Source organism: Physeter macrocephalus, chromosome 1 (assembly GCF_002837175.3).
Source record: "Physeter macrocephalus isolate SW-GA chromosome 1, ASM283717v5, whole genome shotgun sequence".
Taxonomy (NCBI): domain Eukaryota; kingdom Metazoa; phylum Chordata; class Mammalia; order Artiodactyla; family Physeteridae; genus Physeter; species Physeter macrocephalus.
This window is the reverse complement of record NC_041214.2, coordinates 66,819,707-66,836,787: the sequence shown is the minus strand read 5'-3', so window position 1 is coordinate 66,836,787 and position 17,081 is coordinate 66,819,707. Positions and strand designations below refer to the sequence as shown.

At 36.1% G+C, this 17,081-nt stretch overlaps 1 protein-coding gene across 5 annotated transcripts in view; it reads right to left on the bottom strand.

Annotated features, from left to right (window-relative positions):
* The window catches only part of NLGN1 (neuroligin 1), a 951,664-nt gene that overhangs the window by 714,060 nt on the left and 220,523 nt on the right, over nucleotides 1-17,081 (bottom strand). For 3 of the 5 annotated variants that reach the window (XM_055083834.1, XM_024124254.2, XM_055083839.1), the window contains exon 1: nucleotides 15,380-16,011. The exons of 1 other annotated variant lie outside the window; for it this stretch is intronic. The gene's annotated coding sequence lies outside the window, so the exon portion shown is untranslated. Of the gene's footprint in view, nucleotides 1-15,379; nucleotides 16,012-17,081 lie in introns of those variants that run through there. One more of the 5 variants, XM_055083837.1, reaches the window with a different exon arrangement.

The window sequence follows — 17,081 nt, the reverse complement described above, 5'->3', positions numbered from 1 at the left end:
CAAATTTGTCTTTTCTTGTTCAAGCAATGTTTTAAAGTGCTTAGTTTGAAAATAACAGTGTTGATTTGTATTATAGATGGTTCTATCTTGTCATATTATGGGAAGATTCCTGAAGAAGTGCTGGTCTGGCAGTGAGGCTGTCCTGACTTTATATTATTGAAAAGGAGATTGCAAAAACTATATAGGGCAGCAGGAGATTTGGTTCAAGCCTGGTGTTCCTTTAGCTCTGAACAATTCATCACAGATGGCAATAAGAAGATAAATGCCTTTCTTCAAGAATACTTGTCGGTGTTAATTCTCATACCTTTGTTGTGAAAGCACATTAACATACAAAACACAGGCTTAGACCCATCCCATTTCTGTGCAAGAACTCTAGCCTGTATTGAAGATTTAGCTACACAAACCCACTTCTGTTAAGAGTACATAATGCTCATTCTTGCACAGAATCGTGGTGGGCCACAGCATGACTAAGTCTTTCCTACCCACCTTTTGGTGTTAAAAAGCAGCATTTTGACACCTAAAATAGAGAACCTGTGGTGAGGACTTAAAAGTCTCCATCACCATATTTTATTCAGCTTAATTTTCAAATACAGTGATTTCTAAAAATTCTTCTTTACATACTTGGTATCTCATCCAGAATAAAAAGTACTTGCTTGGCATGTAGACACCAAGGGCGGAAAGCGGGGCGGGGGTGGTGGTGGTGGGATGAACTCGGAGATTGCGGTTGACATATATACACTAATATGTATAAAACAGATGACTAATAAGAACGTGCTGCATAAAAAATAAATAAAATAAAATTCAAAAATTAAAAAAACAAAGTACTTGTTTGGTTACTAACAAAATAACACTCATTTTTGAACTCACAAATCCTTAACTGTGTTAAAAATAAAAGGGCTGCTGTTTCCCACTTTAATGTGCTACTTTAACACAAATTGTGGAGGATGAGAATTCTGCATTCCATGGTAAATTTTCAAATTCTAATGGTTAGCTTTTAAGGTTACAAAAATATCCCATTATACATGGGCTTACCTGTATAATTACAATATCGACCCCAAATATTTTTCAGAGGTCACTGTTATAATAATAACAGTTGCCCAAGTTTAATGTAAATATATGGCTTGTTTAAATAACTGAACATTTACATATATATGTATATATATGCCTAAATATAAGGACTCTCAAATTTGTTGGCAGGTTTTTTTTTTTTCCTATTTATTGGTGCTTCCTTAGTACAGTATATGCCAAACCCTTAGCTTTTAGGCATTTACATCTCATTTACAACAACTCTAAAAACTAGCTTCAACAGTTATCTCCTTTTTACTTAAAAGGAACTGAGACTTAGAGGATAAGCACCTTGGCCCAGGTCTCTCAGCTAAACAATAGCAGATCCAGGAGCCCACTGGCATCTAATTTAAAGGTCATCCTCTTGATCATTACACATGATACAGTCTCTCACTTCACAATTAACACTTAAAAAAAATTGATCCTAGTGCATTTAAAATTGAATTGTAAAAGTGTTTTATGTTCCTTCAGAAGAAAGAATGGAGGTAAATACTCTGACAATTTCATAGAAACAGAGAAATTTAAATGGTCTACCCTGTTCTTACTGGCACTTTAGATTTTGTTACCTTTTTTTACTTTACATTGAATGTAGTGATTGGGTATCCATATGTGTTTACACAAGATCATGTTAAAATAATAAGTAACCCCCAAAAGCCCAACTTCATAATAGCATAAATGTCCATTAACAGATATTAATAAATGAATTATGATATATTCACAAATTAGAATTCTATACTTCAGTGCAAATAAAGAACCTAGACCTAAATATATCAGCAAGAATAAATCTCAATATTTTTGAAAAAACATTAGATATAGTAAAATGCTATTTAAATAAAGCTTAAAATATGAAAAAAACTACATATTATTCACAGATGCACAAATATGTAATAACAGAATATTTGTTATCCATGGGTAGGGAGAAAAGGGTATGAAATTAGTTCTAACAATTAATGTTATTAGTTGATTAATTGGAACAATGAATGATAATCTGGGATGAGTCCTAAAAAGACCACAATTAACTACAGCAAGTTTTACAAATCTAAGATTTGATGGTGTTGGGTGACACACGCAAACACACACGAGCACACACATCTATGTTATGGAATTCTCTGTATTTTTCTGTATGCTTGAAATATTTTATAATAAATACATTAAAATAATGAGGTCAGAAAAGCCTTATTCAGCAGTCCAGGCAAGTAGATGAGTTTATCAATCCACACAGGACTAGCTTTCTCTGACTTTGCAGTAGGTGAAGATACTAGCTCACAAATTCCTCCATTATTCCTCCCTTTGGGTTAAAGCATGTGCATTCCCACTGAGATAAATAAAACAAAAATAAATAACATTTAAAAAAACATAATAAATGGGAATATATTATCTCCTTGCATTAATTTATCATAACACCTGGTCCATCAGCTAGTTTGTTCCTGAGTGACCCAGATCAAAGAGATGATGCTGGAGAGAGTAGAGAGATATTTTGAGGACATTAAATAATTACAGTGGGTGGCCACATGCATCCTATTTTTCCTTCACTCAACAAACATTTATTGGATATCTATAACGTATAAGCTATTGTGCTAAATCCTATGAGAATTTAAAGATAAGTACAATCTAGCCATTATTCCCAAGTAGATACAATATTGTAAAGATCTGAATTGACTACACGCTTAACACCAGAGCTGCATGGAGCTTGGTCAATGCTACACAACTGATGGTTGTTATTTACCATAGTTATGTTCTATAAAGTCACTGCAAACACTGAATTAGGGAATATGAATCCATTGCTCCGAGGGAAATGCATCTGTATACATACATGCATGTGTGCATGTGTATGTGCATATACACACAAACATATATTATATATACATATTTCACAGTTATAAATTATCATCTTAAACCCTAAAAACAATTCATCCTAGTAGAGTCTATTTTCTTTATTTTACAAAAGAGAAAACAAAGTTCAGAAGTGTTTAGTGACTTGTCTGAGGCCACCTCACTGATAGATGCCAGAATTGGGATTCAAATCCCCTCCACCGGGCCCCAGAGCTGGAGCTTCTTTCACTATACTGCATTCTCTACCATCTCCATCCTCTGTTCATCTCTGCGTGAGAGCTGAAACCAGAAGTCAGATCATCACCTTGCTCAACCTCAGCAGGAAGCACGCTCATGGGGTGACTCACATTTTTTGTTGCTTTGCTCATGTCTGTGAATGACTGCAAAAGCACTATGAGTATTGACTTTGGGGCTATGAATAAATTTTAGTGAACATGCAAATTTGCAATCCAGATCCAGAAATAATGAAGACTGACTGTATTAACTAAAGATAAATAATGTTTCATACCTATGAATCTATAAGTTGTTTTGAAGTCAGAACATAGCCTGGCAACAGCACTTAGTAATAATAATGGGATTTAAGAGTTGGATTTAGTAATAATAATTTAATAATAATTGCATTTAGTAATAACTGGATTCAGTGGAGTGTGGCAGTTTACAATGGCCAATCCTGGCTATGTAACTGAAATGTGCTTATGGGAACGGCTCACTGTAACAGAACCTGACCACCAGCAGATTGTGGGCTTCCTATACCAAGATGTTTCACATGTTCACTGTTGGTGGTTCAAGACCTGGAGACAAGGGGTATCCCGTGGGACCCAGGAACGGGAGAACAAAGAAGCCTGAGTCTGAGATTTACAGACCCTATTCAATGCATACCCTTCTGCTGTTGCTCTACTGTATTATTTGCCTGTAATAAAGCTGTCCAATGAGTATAAACTATTTGAGTCCTGTGGGTCCGTTCAGTAACTGACCACTTAAAGTAAGTAATGTGTAATTAATTCACATAGTAATTAAAAATGAGATGAATAAACAAATGAATGCAATCAGAAAAAAAATAAAACGTTCTTAGGCTTTAAAAGGAGAGACAGGTCTACCTTGAATTAGTGGATAAGGAAAGAGTTCATGAATCAAGGGGACTATGAGCTGGGCCTCAAAGAACTGGACAAACACCGATGGTTACAGAAGGAATTCCAGGTAGAGGGCACATTCTAGAAACAGTGGAAAAGATATGTAGTGGTAGTGTGGTGCTCAACCTCCCTGGGAGCAGCTCACACTCCAAGAAGAAAGTCCACACCAGTGAGAAAGGTCTGGTCTTCTTGCCTCAGTGCAGACCCACTCTGAGGGGCCATCCCAGACCCAAAGCTCCCTGTGGAAAGGGGCCGAGGGAGGAGTTGGTTGTGATTCCCTGAATGCCCTCCCAGGTGATTATCCCAATGGTATGTCCAAATAAACTTTTAGCAGGCAAACCTCCAACTCAGAGTCTTTTTATATTTTTTTCCCTGGGAAACCTGACCTATGACAGAAAGGAAAGCAGCAGCCACATTTGAGGAGGGCACAGTTTAGTTTGGGCAGAACACAGAGTAAATGAGGTTGAGCATTGGATGAGACTGGAAAGGCAGGTTACAGCCAAATCAAGCAAGCCCTTAATTAAAAGGCTAAAGAGTTTGGATTTTATTCACTGGATGATGAAAAGCCATTAACTGTTCTTAGCAGGGGAAGAGTATTATCAAATCTATTCACAAGAAAATTAAACTGGCAGTACTGTGGAGCAGAGATACCCAAAGCAGTGTGTTCATACCCCATCACAAGAGTACCAGATGAGAGAAGGGAAGTAAATCGTTGAACCTCTATGTATTGTAATATTTTTATAAAGCAAAAAGAGAAAGCAATTAAGCTTTGCTAATATGAATATATGGTTTCATGCCAGTGTCTTCACATGGTTGTGTGATGCACACAGCACTTGAGATGTTCTTTCGAAGGTGATGGTTCTACACTGCAGTGGGTTTGCCAGCAGTGGCATTTTGTTGTTGTTATCATTCCTTTTCAATGTTTGGTGATGTATTAGAGTTAATATCACTGGATAAGCAGATGTATACCTTTTTCATCATGTTTTAGTTCATGTAACCCTCAAAAAATTGGCTACTACATTAAGATTTTCCCACAAGATAAAAATAGATTAAAGGAAATACTAGTAATAGAATAAGGACAAAAAAGAGCAGAAATGAAACTTCTCCTAGTTCTAGCATAAGTTCTTCTTCAGCTACATTGCAAGACTGAAAATAATGGCTATCTAATCATATATAATAACAAGCAGACAAAAATATTTGAAAACATCAAAAAGATAACTTTGAAATGCAAATTTGTATCCATTTTAGTAGCTGTGAACTGTGCCCTAAGAATCTCTACATCTTGAGCTATTAATGAATCATGGGAAGAAGACATCAAGTTTATGTTAAAAAAAAAAAAACTGACCTCTTTCTCATCACTTAGTGTCTATTTCTGTGTATGTTTTGCAATCTGATGGTAGAGATATTTATGTAGGAGTATAAGTATATATTTTATATTTTTTTATGATTTGGTTATCAAAAACAGAGGATTATGTGCACAAAGGTGTGGAAACCATTACCTTAGTGAATGAATTGGTGGGAAAGAAACTGGAAACAGTTTTATTTTCATGTTCAGTTTGAAGTACAGCTAAATACATCCACATTTATGTGAAAATGACATCAAAAAAAGCTAATATTATAGATCACCAAATATTTGCCAAGCTCTGTCCAAAGCACTTTACATTCAGTCCTCACAACAAAATTATAAGCCAAGTATTATTATCTGAGATGAGGAAAATGAGGATTTATGTGGTTAGATAACTTTCTTAAGGCCACAAAGCTAAAATAAATAAATAAATAAATAAAAAGGCAGACTCCCTAACTCTAAAGAATATGTCCTGAACCTTTATGATACATGACATTTTGCTTTGCTCCTGAATGAGACAAACTCAATAAAGTCATACGTGCAGTTTGAAGGTTTTTAGAAGAGTGAAATACACAGGACACCAACAGGAGGGAAATATGAATGTGGCTGATTAGCGTGCTGAGGTTAATTAATAGGCATAATTTGGAGCGGCTCCAAATGGTGTGGTATTGAACGTTTTTCCAGCAACATTCCATAACCTGGGGCAGAGAGTAAATGATAGCAGTTAGGATTAGGGATAAGCAAGGCAAGAATGGTAGAATTTCAAGGAGCAAAGGTTATAAGAAATGGTAATTCTAGTGTTGAATAGATTAACTAAATCTGGGTAGGAAGGCAGGCAGAACCAGAAGGATACAAGAAGAAAACGTAAGAAAGAATTAGAACCAAAAATCACAAAGATGGGAATATCAAAGTTCAAGACCTTAATCATGTAGAAGTTCAAGGTCTATCACAGCCCATGTTGTGGCCATACCAACACGTAGCTATGGAGAACATGGTGACAAGTATATACTGGCATGATCATCGTTAATTAATTAATAACTTGATTAATGCTAGCACCAACAAGTATGGACTGGGGCCAGTGAGCTAACTATATCATCTCATTTAGCTGTGTCTAAATACCGTGAGTTAGAGATAATTATCATCTCTATGTAACAGATAATTAAACTAAAGATCAGAAACACAAAGCCACTGAAACACTTTTCAATAAAAAAAGAAAACATTTTTATGAACGTAGGGAGTTCCAACAAATAGAAAGAGATAAGGCAGAAGAATTTAGAGACTCTAAAGATAAACCCTGCCTCTTCCTCAATTCTGGCCAGAGCCTCCTTCTAGGAGGAAGAGTAGGCAGGCCTCAATGGGTTCCCAGGTTACATCCCCTTCTCCCTTCCTTCACAGAACGTGTAAGCAGGGTTCTACTTGTTCTCTCTCTCCTTGGGCTATTTCTACTCTGAATGAACTTCTCCAATGATGTAAGTAAATTAACAGAGAAAATAAAATGTTACGGAGAAAAGGCAAACTAAAATTTGACAGAAATAGGAGAAAAAAAATTTACCAACAAAATACTTTAACAGGAAAAAAATCACAAGTATATCACAGAGGTTATACCTGGTAGCAAACTATCTTTGTGAAAAAACAATATTAACTAAAACAAACAAACAAAACACAGCACTGGGAGCCATGGTCAGTGAATTGGACCCAACTTGTTTACCAAGATCTTCCTTCCTGAAAAATAGTCTCCCCATCAGATTTTGCCTGGAGGGACTCCAGCTAGGATCCCTCAAGGTCTGGCTCAAATGTCACTACTTCCTTCTCAGATCCTCCAAGTCACAAAAGCACTCCCTCCCCACAACTCTCAAAGCATTTGTTGCCTTTCTTGTAACTGAACCTGTAGTACTTTTTACTGTAGTAATTTGTAAACTTGGATTCCCTATTCATTCTTATATTATTACATCATTTAGTGTCAGGCACAGGGAAGGCCAACATGAAGGAGATAGGCATGGTGATGATTCCCAAAGAGACTAAAGTTCAATGGGGAAGACAAACTTTATGTAAATCAATCACACAGGTAACCATTTAGTCATAAATTCTTTGCCATGAAGGATAATGCTCTGAGGGGAGAGTTAATGAGTCTGGAGTGGAAAGGATGATCTTCCTGAAGAAGTGATCTGTAAACTGGGTTCTGAAAGATGAGTAGAAGTTGTCAGGGGGCAAACTGTGTCAGACAGAGGCAAGGGGAGACCCAAATGCTGTGAAGCCTGGGGCTCCCTATAAACAAAGAGATCAGTGTAACTTGAGAGAAGGGTGGGGCATCAGGCTGGAGAAGAAGTGACATTTCAAGAAATTCTAGGCCAAAAAATTAGGGATGTGAGATCTTACTCCAAGCATGATGAGAATAATTATAATCACAAAAATAACATAATCAGATTAGCCTTAATCTTTGAGAATAGAGGTTATGGCTTTTGAATTGCTGATCTGTAACTACCATCCCCAGAACAATTTATTACATTGTAGGTCATTGGAGAATATTTCTTGAATAACCCATTCATTCATTATATTAATTTTCATTAATTAATCCTATCCTCAGATTTTATTTATTCATCTGTGATACTTGACCTCTGTGAAGGCATTATCTTAATTACAGTTGCAGCCAGAGGAGATAAAACAGAGAAGAGGTGAGGACAAGTTGAAGTACAATGAAAATTTCTCATCATGCAGAGGTGTGCATGGATGGTCATATAGACTGGTGACTAATTCCATTACTGTTTGGCAAAAAATGGGATTTTAAGATGCCATAACATCTTTCTGACAACTCAAAGAAAAAGAGATTTAAGTGATAGTGTTTCCTTCTGCATTCTGCAACTGAATATTTCTAAGACCATCATTACAACAAATGGCTAAACATTGGGTGGTTCTTGTTTGTTTTGTTTTGGGTATGCAAGTAAAACAATCCATTTAACATCTAACTGTATAAAACAAGTTTTACTTTCTGTTTACTCTGAACCTATTCTCAGATAGAATCTCTAAATAGTAACTGTTAAATTTAAAATCTACTGAGGAGTGTTGACTTCTAAATGAGCAAGAAGGTTAAGGGGGCAAGAAGGGCAAGAACTGTAAAACAGGTTGTTAAAAAAAAGCATGGGCAACAGTTTTAATGTATACGTAAAATACCACAGGACACATTTTTAAAACCATTTGGTGACCCTGTGATTCTCCCCAAAGAAAATGAATAATCACTCAAGAGCTCAGGAGAGACAGCAAGGTAGAGCTGATTACTTCCCTTGATATTAATGAGACTTTTGTCTGACAAGAGCCCCTTTTGGGTTGCAAGTCATCGTGTCCAGAAGCAACTTAATTATGCCTGCCAGTATCTTTATAGAGAAGACAGTACAACCTAAGAGCAGTGCTACCTTCTCAATTCAGTATTTTTCTTTCTGGTGAGCTGCTGTGCTGGGAAGAGTGGAGAATTGCCATTCCTGGTGCCCTGCTAAATTCCTCTTTAAAAAGTCCCGTGATGCCAGAGAATAGCTACAACTTTGGCAGAGGAAGGGCTAAGTTTCTCAGTATGGCCCTGTGCCAGGGTGAGTCAATCTTGACCCCTTGGAGGATGATTAGCAGAGAGGGGGAAGTTAAACCTTTGTGCCCATTCAGTCTTAGGCTTCTGCTGGAATTGGCAAATACTATAGTTACTATTGTTTAAGCAGTAACTGTCTGCTAGGAACTGGACTGAGACCACCAACTCCTTTCATGTAAGGCACCAAACAACAATAAGGGTTCTGTCACTCTTGACCTGGCTTAGAGCTCAACCAGTGCCCCAAAGGGAAAAGGCTATTACACTTGCAATCTTCTTCAGATATCCACATCTTTTATTTTCTCTTCGTATTACAGATCCATTAGTACTAATAATAACAAAATTCAAAACAATGCTCTATTCATGGGCCATTTGTGTAACAAAACATCAATGAATATATATTCACAAGAATTTAATATACACATGGAGTAAGTTTAAATTATTTCACCATTTAAATAAATAAATTTTAAATTTTATTTAAATTCACCATTTAAATAAAACTGAACAATAGGAAATTTGTAATTATAAATTGCTTTAAAAATTGAAAAAAGAATTAATGACCAAAATGCCAAACATGATTATATTTTAGATCTTAATGCCCATGTTCTAAGTGTTTGAAATAATTTTTAGTACTTCCAAAGTTCCTTGAGATATCACATTTTCTACATGGCAGAAAATAATTCTAATGTACATTTTGGTAAAGTATAAACACAAATAATCCTATTATACTTATGAGTCTTGATAAAATAATTTATCTAAATAAAATAAACTGTATAAAATTTCACTAAAAAGTTTTAATTATTATTTATCTTTGATTAAAATGCAATCTTTTAAATATATTCCTTTCTACTTTTGGAATTTTGCACATAGCTTTAAATATCTATCAATTCAAACAACGATTTATGTTAAGAAAAAATTAAAAGCAAAAATGAAGAGATCAGGTATTAAGCAAGAGATTACCAATTTAGTTGTTAACATCCAAGGCTAGAACCAGGTCTCTATATTCATTTAGCAATATTTATTGTTCACTAGTGATATACCAGGCACTGTTCTAGGTGTTGGGGAGAAACACATATAGCTTTGAAAAGCCAGACAAAAATCCCTGCCATTATGGATGTTATACAGACTACTACTACTGTATTATTGCAGCATGTAAAATGTTTTACTCTTAAATAATTCCTCAGATTTATTACTAAAGACCACAGCTCTAAATAATAGAAACTTTTGGCATCAATCTTAGAGCAACATATGCATTAGAATACTTGGCACAGTTAAAGAGGTAAAGAAACTAGTGACTTTTTTTTTTTTTTACCCATAAGAGAAAGGATAGATAACAATGTCACTTGCGTGTAAAGTTTTGGCTAGCTAAGTAATATAGATTTATATTAAAAATGACAGATGCACTGACTTGAAACATAATGGTTACTGACGTGAAACTTTACTCCTTTTAGCATTACAGTTAACGAATTGATGGCTCAAGCATTATTTTCAGGTGTGAAGACTGTGATAACTGCTGGTCAATGTGATATGTAGTAATCACTGTTTTCCTGGCCAGTTCTATCATAAGCAGAATGGTTGTCCTACGGGATAAACTTATGCCAGTGATAATTCTAAGTTAGTTTTTTATCAAATCAGTATTTATTGATTTAATGTGTGACCATGTTAAAGTTCCAATATGGAGTATTCCATACGACAGTATGAAAGTATTCACCATAACTATCTAAAAAAAAGACAAGATTTTCAATTCACTTTGAAATGTTACAACTAACCTCTTTTCTTCTGAAGACTCAATATTCATTGGGTGTTTCAAGGAAGAAAAAACTACTGTTACACACAAGTGATGCCAAAGGTCTGTATGAATAATAAATTAGCCTATCAATTGGATGTTTCCAAAAAGGCAGCTGTTGAGGAGCATACATAAGACCTTCATATTATTGCCTGACTGCTTCACTCTTCCCAGAATGTACCTACATTATTTAAATACAGACAAAATGTGAGAAAACCACATTCTAAGGAAATACTTGCCCAATATTCTCTCTCCTCTTCAATTTCTGCCCCAATATACAATGCCACTACCAAATAAATAAATAAGCAAGCAAACAGATAAATAAATCTACTTATTTTCTAAATTATGCCAAATATTAAACTATAGGTGCAGGTAAATTGATATATGAGCAGATCTCCTACTGAAGCACCACTTACAGCACACCCAAAGGGATGGCATGGGTTTTGGCAGGTAGCCCTAACTGCAGGCATATATGGTATTAGAAAAGTAGACCATAGAAAAATGAAAGGCTACTGTGTGGCCTGTCTCAAGGGGACTAATACAGAACATGCCTGGATACAGAGCTAACATACTAAACCAAAATTGCTATAGAAGAGTGAAAACTGTGAAAAAGTGTATATTCTTTGATTTCGTAAGTCAGACCCAAGCTCATCAACTTAAAGGCAGGTCCTAAGATGTCAACTGCATTTAGTAGGTCTAGTCTCAGGCTGGAACTTTATTTCCTGTGATGTATCCCTGTGATTTTTGATTTTACATCTGTAGCAATAACTTAACTTGCATTTGTTCCAAAATGAATTTCATGCTCAACTTGTTTTTCTTAATTAAACTTCCTTTAGCAAGACCTAATATGTGTATTATTAAAGCTCATTTGTCCCATTCATGCTTGCCTGTCATTTTTTGGCTACACATTCATATACTGAAGTGCTCTGTTGCTATATATAGGAAGAAAATTAAATAATAAATATGGGGAATTCAATGTTTTATGAGTGTCAGGATGAGAAAGTGCCTGTAAGGCCCATAAGGTTTCACACAAAAGAGGCATTACTGCTAAAGCTAACATGATGACACATCTCTCATCTATAAAGTCTGCAGTAATGGCAGCAGTATTTTGCCATTGACGAAAATTTCTCTTACATGCAACAGAAATAGATACAGAAGAGATTATATCGACTGTTATAAAAAGACTTCATATAAAATCCCCCAAAAGTTTAATGTCTAATAATTTCAAATGTCTGGAGTGATTTACTAGTTTTCCCTGACTTCAGTTAAGCTTAGAGTTGGCAGTCTTCTCTCTTTCAAACATGTTTGCTACCAAATAGGTGGTTTTTTTCTGGGGGGGGTGGATATTGAAGGCAGAAATAATTCATATCCTTTTATAGCAACACAGCAATATTTGACAGTGTCAATGTGATGCCATTAATAATAAAGCATAAATAATCAAACCTGTTACTATTAAGGAATTATTCTTAGGAACAGTTGAGAATGTAGCTATCCCACAAGATTAAGAGGTTAGCTACCTTAAAATGTTTTAAATTACCTTTTAAAAGGCATTTAAAAGGACACCTTAAATTCATCGTGAGTGTTCTATATGTTATTTTTTTAATGTTTCTGTGCTTTGCAAATTTGAAATATTAAAAATTGAAACTGTAAGTTTTAAGGGTTTTATTTTTTTGCATTTCTCAGAAGAGATGGAAGATTTGCATTTTGAGAAGCCATGTGTTAAATTTCAACAAATCATTAAAAAAGGATTTGCCCTTTTCATTTTGCTTTCAATTAAGAGTGTGTAGCAATTTTCTTTAAAAAAAATCAGTTAATGTAGAATAACATTTAACTATATTTAAATGTCTCAAAATCATGGAACGAATCTGCAGCAAATGTATTCAGCACCCCCTAAATGTTAGGCCAGCTAGAACACATGGAAGGCTTTCGAGGGACAGGTGCAGCAAAGCTCCAGTGAATCAACATCAGTTTTTCCATGATGATAAGCTTTGGGGAAACCAATGCTATTTCTTGTCACATACATTAGGAACTGTGGATCCAACTTTCAGGGCTAATTGAGAGTTTCTATTTCTTTACCCCAAACTACCACATTTTGTGTTATTCAACAGCAAAATTGAAACAGCTGATCAAGGCTACCATGTTCTTTTTAATAATCATGACCAAAAAAAATGTATTTGGATAAAGTAGAGCAAATGTAATTAATCTTCTAAATGAACTCTTCAGGTTTTTCAATAGTTCTTAGAGTCATCCACTCTATTAATAGAGAACTTTTATGTAACTGGGTAACTTGCTCTTCATTTACTGGCTACAGCTTTAAAATTTTTTTGTGGTGTATCATTTTGTTTATTTTTATTTCTATCATTATTAACCTTCAAAAGTGGATCTACCACCTACAAAGTTTACCAAAGTTTTATGTAGGAACTGCTTGTAGAAACCATAGAGTGGGCCAAAGTTTCCCCCTTTTCATTTTTACTGCCAAAAGAAAATGAAATGAGGGGCTCCTAAGTATTGATTATTCTTGACACACGAAAATATTGTTCAGCCATGACAAAGGCACTTTAAGCTGACTCTTCTGGCTTTAGTACTATGGCACATGCCATGACCACTGGGTCAGTGGTTGTGAAATATGCAAATTTTAAAATGACTTCCTTTTTCATATTTCATATTCTCCATCTACTTTAATAGTATCAACATTATATTCTCTACTAGTCTAAAAAGAGGAATCCCAGCCCATCTCCCATTCACCTTCATTATTGATTTACTATTATCATTTAATATGTTACTTGCTAGCTGTCTTTTTTAATTTAAACTTTGAAAAAGGTGTTAATATTAGTGGACTATGTGGCCAGGATCAGTGGCTAGAATGTACCAAAATGCAGAATATCCATTCTTCTAGTTCTTGCTGCACATAAACCACGTGATTTAGAGCTGCGTTAAAAAAAAAAAGCAAACCCAACCTCTCAGATATCTTCTTAAAACAGTTAGGCTTGTAGAAACTATTTCTTGCTGTTTTTATCATCTCTAGAAAAACTTACGCAAAGTCTGCAGAAATAAGTAACTTTTCCACTGTAGAATCCTTGGGAGACAAGAGTTTCATATTTTACTATTTAATCTTAAAAAAGGAATGGCATTGTTCTTGTTCCAGTACTTAGAGTTACGAAACACATATACACACACAAATCCAGGAAGAAAGTTTGGTGAGGCTCCTCTTTTAATACCTGAATGTCTGATGTATCTGGAATTCCTGAAATAAGTACTGGGATGATGAGTGCTTTAGATGATATTGAAGAGTTGCCTTTCAATGAGTTCACACTTAATGAAGAGGTTTCAATGTTAAAACCATAAAGGTCACATTTCATAATCTATAAACAGAAACCCCTGAAAAAATATTTGATGCTTTTCTTTAAAAGATTAAAATGTAGAAAATACATTATTTTATAGTTTAACGATTATATATCTCCATTTATTCTAATACAGCTGAATGTCTGAGGTTTAAAATTTAACAAATTGGCCTTAAATAGGAAAAGCCAACTAAAACTATGATGCTGAGGTATTAGAAACTTATAAAGGGAGGGGAGTGCATTAACTTACTTAACATATCTATCTACATATTTTAAGCGAACCACTTCTTTGTATGTAATTGTTCTGAACCTATGTGGACTCCAAAATTGGTTCAGAATAATATGCTTTTCTGATTCCAAAGCAACTTATAGTTTCCTAAGTCAATTAATATTCACTCATTTGAGTGATTAATTTTAATTATATCTGCTGAAATTGATTTTCCTACTGTAAATAAAGACGAGCTTTTACTGAGAGCAATGAAATAACATTTTAAAAGAAAAAGGAAAAAAAAAATCCCTGAATTCAGCTGCAAGAAAATGTCTGGGAACGCGCGCAGCGCTCAGTTGGAAAGAAAAGCCAGTAATTGGCGAGGGAGCCAGGGTAGGGATCCATCAGAAATGCAGCCGGCTGCCTGGCGCACTTGCCAGCCTGGGCCCTCGGCAGAAAGGCTGCAACGCCTTCCTGGACTCGTCCAACTCGAAGAAAGTTACCTCGGACTGTATTATGCAAAGTCGAGCAAGTGAATTACAAAACATGTGTGGCCAATCACCCACTTCTACTGTCTCTATCCGATGCAGTGACCCTGTAACCCTTTGGTGTTTCTGAGAGGAGGGAGAGGCGGGAAGGGGAAGGAAGAAAGAGCGAGGGAGAAAGACAATATGAAACGGCCAATTCCCCCTGCAAAATTCCCCCTGGGAGCCAAGACAGCCACCAAAACCGCGGCCAAGGCAGCAGCGATTGCTACTTGGGCTTCCCCCTTCCACATGCAGGTTTTCCAAGGCATCGCTGCCGCCTCTCCTTAAAGTATCACTAGGAGAAAGCACTAGATCCAAGAGGGATCTCCCCACTGACAGATTTTCAATGCAAAGTTGAGAGCTTGGAGGGTTGCTTGGCTTCCCCACCGACGCCACAAAATAAGGTTTTTAAGCTCGATCTAGGCAGCTCCCTAGCGATCCACCGGAGATGCGCGAGGTGGTCTACATCCCCCCCCGCTTCTCTTTCCATTTCACAGGCACCGTGTCCGCAGCACCTTCCGCGCGGCGGCACACAGACCCAGGCAGCCCCCTCCCAATAAAAGACCCCACACTTACCCCCAGTAAGATAAATCCACAGAAGGAGCCCCCTCATCTTCCCCCAGTCCCCTTCCAATAATTCAAGGAGACAGTTCCTACAACACTTCGCCGTCAAATTCAAGCTGAATTGCTCTAAGTATTTACCAGTTCCTAGACGCTTATTTTGGAATCTCGAGCTCCCGGTTAATTCTTGTTTCAGAATTCAAGATGCTTCCTTTATTTTTTCTTTTTTTCTTCTCTAAGCAGCCGCAACCCCAGTTTTGCACCCCCCCCCTTCCCTTTTTTTTTCTTTTTTTTATTCACCCACGGACACTTCCAAAACGTGTCGATTGATCCTTTTTTCTCTCCAGATGCAACCACGATCCAAAATCCTTGAGACTCAAAGCCACCTCCATGTAAATCCGACCATCAGGCGAGAAATACAAATGATCAAACAACGTTACTTCTTTCAGCTGCAATCAGATAATCCTACTAATCCAATAGATTTATCTCGATTGGAAATTGACCTCAAAAATGAATCCCTGGCGCTGATGTCCAGTAGAGCGATTTCGTAGCCCTGTTCAGATGACCAAAAGAACTGTGGATTCTTTCCTTCTTTCTTTTTAAAGTCTTTTTTGGATTCTGGGTGCACTGCTCGCAAAAAATGCCGAGGACCCTGGTTTTCCCCTAATATAGGTTTCTACTCCAAATCAGTGCAGGATGAAAAATGGTACAAAGATACCCCTAGTGGCTTGAGGTGATATTGCAGGGATCTCACTTTTTTTTTTTTTTTAATCCCCTCTCCTCACCTTTTTTTTTTTTCCTCCCCTCTCCCCCCTGTAGATAACTGGCTGCTATAGTAGCGAAACAAGAAGGTTGAACAGAGATTAACATGAATAGTATGTGACTACTTGAAAAAATTGTCTGATCTTTCTTCTTTGTTTTACTTTAAAGACTGAATCTTCTGTGCTTCTGTCTCTGCAGTATTCCATCTTTTTTCTACAAAATTTTCCCCAATGGCTTATAGTAGCTAAAAGGCCAATTTGGGGCAGCTAGTGATTTCAGAGCAAATGTATTTGTTTCCTGAATAACTACAGATATCAAAAGAAGCCTCAGTATTCCTGAGGTGTGCTGTTTTTAGAAAAACCCTTAACATTTTGTTTCCTTTAAAGTAATATTCATATGTATATATATATGCATTTTTGGCAGGTTTTAGAGAAAAAAAACCAGTGCAATGAATTTTAGGATTCTGTTTGGTAAGCAATATTTCATAAACTTTACTGTGCCTACCAATAACCCAGGGATCTTTTAAAAATGAAGATTCTGATTCAGTAGGACTGGGGAAGGGATGAAATTCTGCATTTCTAGCAAGCCCTCTGACTACACTCTGATTTATCAAGGGCCTAGTAAACTTGGAAAGTTGAATTCACTTTCCTGCTGGTGGGTGCAGTAGCTGCAAGGACTCCAAGGTCTTCTTCCTTAACTAAATAATTAAACGTTTTTAGTGTACGAGCTACTAAGGAGTCAAGAGATCTTCCTTCTACCGCTGGTTTTGTTATTAATTGGCTATGTGACTTTGAGCAGTCACTTCCAACCCAGGGTTAATTTATCTATTAAAATTAAAGAGTAAACTCAAATAAATTAACAAGTATACTTGCTCCTGGATGGAAGACTCAATTGTAAATTAATCTACAAAATTAAAGTAATTATTATTGAAAGCCCACTGTAGTTTTTCATAGAA